This window comes from Sinocyclocheilus anshuiensis, unplaced genomic scaffold, assembly GCF_001515605.1.
Source record: "Sinocyclocheilus anshuiensis isolate Anshui unplaced genomic scaffold, SAMN03320099.WGS_v1.1 scaffold234, whole genome shotgun sequence".
Classification (NCBI taxonomy): domain Eukaryota; kingdom Metazoa; phylum Chordata; class Actinopteri; order Cypriniformes; family Cyprinidae; genus Sinocyclocheilus; species Sinocyclocheilus anshuiensis.
In genome coordinates, this window is record NW_015544165.1 from 1,307,552 (window position 1) to 1,313,068 (window position 5,517).

Sequence of the window (5,517 nt, forward strand, 5' to 3'; positions counted from 1 at the left end):
GTTTCAACTGTTTTTGTCCATATAATAGACAAATGAACATTGGACCCCATTGACTTTCCTTGTAAGGACCAAAACAACCACAGACATTTTTTTTTATATTTTGTTTTGTGCTTGACAGAAGAAAGAAAGTCACACAGAACGACATGATTTGAGTAAATTATGACACAATTTCGGAGTAAACTATCACTTTAGGATATTTTGTTTTGCCAGGGTGAGAGAAACATTTGGAAATTGCTTGTGAATGAACACTGAATGTGACAATTTTTGTTGACATTTCAGCTGGAAGTGGAAGGTGGGTAACTCCAGGAGAATGAGAGTGAGAATTAGCCAACCATTCGCTTAAGTCACAGAATACGCTGTAACTTCAACAAGTTATCATTTTTATTTCAAGCATAATTGCCAGTCTGTAGCCTATATTTGCTGCACTCCTTATTTTAGCTTAAAATAATCCTTTTTAAAAGTTAAACCCATGATAAAAACAAGTAGCAGTTAGAAGAGAAAAGTTCACCACAGAGCATTTCATGTGAATCCAAAAACCTCCATGATGTATTCCATCGGCTTACAAGGGTACATTTATATTTATGTTCTTAGCTAACATCAAGGTGTTTGTTGATATGCCGTAGAACTGCCAAGAGAATTTAGTCCTTCACAGGAGTGATGAGTCCATGAGCCTGCGAGGTACATGCTGAGCTGAGCATATAGCTGACTTCAGCTGGACTGCACACACTCTTTCATTAAGATGGGATGAAAACACACAAATGAACAGTGACAGTCACTACACTATAAGTTTTCAAAAGGGGGTTTTCGCAGCAATGCCATAAAAGAACCATTTCTGTTTCCTCAAAGAACCTTTCAGTCAACAGTTCTTAAAAACAAAAAAAAATTCTTAGCACGAATAACTTTCTTTAAATTTTTTATCTGAAGAGCATTTTTCCATTATGAAGCTTTTGTGCAATGGGCAGTTCCCATGGATATTAAAAGTTCCACATGGACCCATAGAAGTCAACAAAGAACCTTTATTTTTAAGAGTGTAGAACGAAAGATATTCACACTATCAACAAGAAACTGTAAAAACTTAAATCTATCTATTTATCTATCTATTTTATATTTAACTTTTTTTAAATATAAAAGATATAAGTTCTATCTATATCACGTTATCACACATTATTTCTTACATGATTATATATATATATACACACATAAGAAATATACACATATATAAATAATTTTTAATACCTGTGTATAAAACAAACTAATACACATTAAATTTTTTTAATGAAGCAATGACATTATTAAAGGACCCTAAAAATTTGAATCTATCTATCTATCTATCTATCTATCGTCTGTCTGTCCGTCCGTCCGTCCGTCCGTCCGTCCGTCCGTCCATTATCTATCTATATGTCTGTCTGTCTGTCTGTCCATCTGTCTATCCGTCTGTTTGTCTATCTATCTATCTATCGTACATTATATAAATAATATATATTCTTATAAGAGAAAAAAACATTTATAAAGAGTTTTCTTATAAATATATATTAAAATAAATAATTGTAATAACAATACAGTTTTACATTTTTTTCAATAGTAGTATTAAAAGACACTTTATTTAAAAAAAAAAATAAATTAAGGTACTCCATTAAATTATGATTGATTAAAGTAATTAGTTAAATTGAGGTTATTGTATCCACTTCATTTTTAAATGCGGAAGTAAGCCGTTTTCTGTGAATGTGTGAGACTTCCGGTTCATTAGCCACTGTAGGGAAATAACCAAGAAGAATAACGAAGTGCAGTAAACTGTAAAACCGTTTGCTCTACAAACCAGTGTTCATAATTAAGATAATACATTAAAATAATATGGTAAGACACACCAGTTTGCAATATCAAGCAGCAAAACGAGCTGGTTTGTACAGCTAAAAATAGCTGGAAGTAGATGACACCAAGCCAGGCACATTAAATTTACTAATGGCTGCGCCCGCTCTTATAAAAAAAAAAAAAAAAGGGGAATAAAGAGTTGAAATTGGTTTTGTTGGCATTTACTTTAAATGGAAGGACTTGCAATTAAACACAGAGTTGGAAGATTTCTTTCTATGCCTTTAAGAGAAACCCCATCTCTCCCTTTTTGCTCTGGTGGCACCTATTCATGTACCCTGATTTTCTTGGACAAAATCAATACCTCCATTTCCAAGAAACTTCCCTCATATCCTCTAAATAATCCAACCACTCATCCTAACTTAAATAAACCATAGCAATCAATAAGGCAACTTCAGCCAAGATGCTGCATTGGCCTGTCTTTAATGAGCTCCACTCTCTGTGTGTACACAGCCCTATTTCCTCGGCAGCTCATGCAACTGTCTGCACACATGTTATCGGCACGCTTTGCTCCCCATCGTTATTTTCGTCCTTGTCTCTGTTTGCCATGACCCACCTCATCGCCTGACCCCTCTGCTGTCTGTCGCATAGTGAAAGCTCTCTTCACCTTAGGCCAATTAGTGTCAACTAGACACCAACAACATCAGTGACTTCTGGCTAGATAATTAAAACTAAATGGAAGGTGCATCTTGAGAAAAAACGCCACTTCCGGTGACTGTGCCGGGACCTTTTGCCATCTCTTTCAGTGGCTATTAACACTGTGCACACCACAATACTTTATAGTGAATTGATGTCACCATCCAGTAGTTTTGCACAAGTACTAGTGATCTAAAGAAAATAAACTAGAGTAGATGCCTATGAAAGCTTCAAAAAAACACTGTGATGGTTAATAATTGTGCAGTTTTGTGGTGGATTTCACAGTGTTATCGTGCAGCATGTAATGCTAAATTATACTAAATGCTATTAACAGGGCACAAAATTTATGGAATTGCAGTTATGTTCTGTAGCTATTAAAAATAACAGGATGTAAAACGGGTTTGCCATTCACAAATGCCCTGTGAACTGTAAATTGAACTTGATTAGTCAAATAGTAGCTTAACTTTGTGGCTTATTCACGTTATCAAGCCAAAGTGCTGTTTTTATGTCACTGCTAAAGTATGAACAGTAGAGGGCGCTAGTATGTATGTTAATGGTACTGCATCTTTCAGCGATACCTATTAGCATGAATTAGGGAAGGACAGATCTGACTATTTGAACCCCTTTCTAAATGTTGACTAGTTTTAGGTGAGACATCTGTTGACTGCATAATCTGACAAAAGTATTTCTTTAACAAAAGCTGTAGTTCAGATTATGATACTTGCATATATGTATAAATAATGTTCTCGTCCATCATTAGTGACATTAAGTTGATAATTTGTCTCAGTTTGAGTAGATATGTGACTATCATAAGCATTGACCTGTGGATTGTCCAGTCAGTGACATGCTATGGCTAATGTTTCAAAATGCTAAGAATTCTGAATGCCCTTTCTCTAAATAGCATACAATGTCCATAATGATAATTAGCATTTACTGATTTTAATTGCCACTCTCTCACCTTCTTGTATGGGTTTTTCTTAAAAAAAAACAACAACTCTGGTCCAGCTTATAGCTCATTCACAGGTACATTTCACAAAGAATATCAGAAGCTGAATTCTTGTTATTTAAAATGCAAACAAAAAAAAAAAAATCACAAGTAACATAGTTGACTGGACATATTGTTAACTATTGCATATGCATGCTATTAAAGGAAATTTGAATATATATTTGAATTAAAGTCATAAAAATATTGCAAACCATAATGTACACACATACACACACACACACACACACAGATGATAGATATAGATGGATGGATGGATGGATGGATGGATAGATAGATGGATAGATAGATAGGGTGACCGTGATTTCACCAAGTACAACATGTTCCTGGATCAACATCCTTGTTGATCCTGGAACAACATTCCAATTAACCAATCAGAATTGAGGGATAACATTTCAGGAAATATCTGTTTTAGGCTTACGATCAGGGTTAGGTGCTTCTACACCCTTGTTAATCAGCTATCATTTCACACTGATTTTAGGAATAAATTATGGGTAGGGTTAGGTTTAGGGGTAGGGATTGGGTTTAGTCTATATTTTTGGACAGTAATGTTGATCCAGGATCAACAAAAGATGTTGATCCAGGGACATGTCTTACTTGGCAAAATCACGGTGACCAGATAGATAGATAGATAGATAGAAAGATAGATAGATAGATAGAAAGGACACTTACAATAATGTGTTCAAAATGTCCACCACAGAAGAAAACATATGATGCTGGTCATATGGTGTTGTGATAAACCATTGTTTAGTAGCAGGTGGTTGTTTTAATAGTATTTGACACAACATTTGCAGACATAAATATTTCAGTAATTTAATGAAAAATACATTTAAACTAATTAAAAAATGTATGCATTAAGATGCATCAATGCAATTTTAAGAAAACTGAAACATGAAGTGCACAAAATCTTTGTGTGAGAATATAATATACTTTACCTTATGGATAAAATGTTATTTCTGAAAAAAATATATATACTTAAAATATATACTCTTATACTTATGCATTTAATTGACATTTTATCAACTTAGAGTGTATTTACCATATACTGTATATATGTATCTGTTTCCTGAACTGAACTCATGGTCTTGCTATGCTCTACCAGTTAAGTTACATAACATCCACGTTAACTTTAAAATCTGTTACTTCATGTAGCTATTTTAGTTATGCTTCCAAAATTCAAAATAGCTGCTCTGCTTGCAAATGAAGACCACACAGAGAAGTGCTAAATCCTGTCCTGCTCCCCACAGCACCGATGATGTATTATAGGTAGTGTGACTATTCTAATAAACACGGTTGGGGTAATTAAGGCATGGCGAGGCAGACAGTGGTGGTCTAGGGACAACACGAAACGATAAATCACAACTCCTGGTTCCGCCTTCTCGAGCGTGGCCGCTCACACTCACCGAGAAAGCAATTCTGCCAACCTGGGTTTGCACATTTGTCTTCATCAGCCTCTGGTTGTTTAGGGGCTGGTCTGAATTTGCTGGTTCCCATGGTAATCAAACAAGCCAGAGATATCAAATATGTCCATTTTAATGTCAGCAATGGCGTAACATTTAGGGTGAGCCTGGAAGCTAACTGCATGTTTTATTATGGAGCCTAGAGTGTACTGGATTAAACTGTGAATTTAAGGCTGTAAGGCTGAATGAGAAATGTTTTGTGAGAGTGGATAGACTCTGTTGCAAGTGCACCACCAAACATCAATATCAATAAGCAAGCATACCTTGTGTTTGAAAAAAAAATTGTGCAATGTGTAATGTTGTACAACAATCAACTGAACATTTTCACTATTATACAGTAAGGTACAGTGAACACACTTTTTGACACTGGGGTATGTTGTCACACTATATATGATGATCTGCTACACTGTAAAAAAAAAAAGTTGTAAATATTGAAGTATGTTTTAGAAGAAAATACTATTTCATGTTTTATTCAATGAGTTACTTGCCATTTCTTTGTAATTTTTTGTGACATTTGCTAGCAATTTCTTGCTATGAAAGACTATCTGAAGT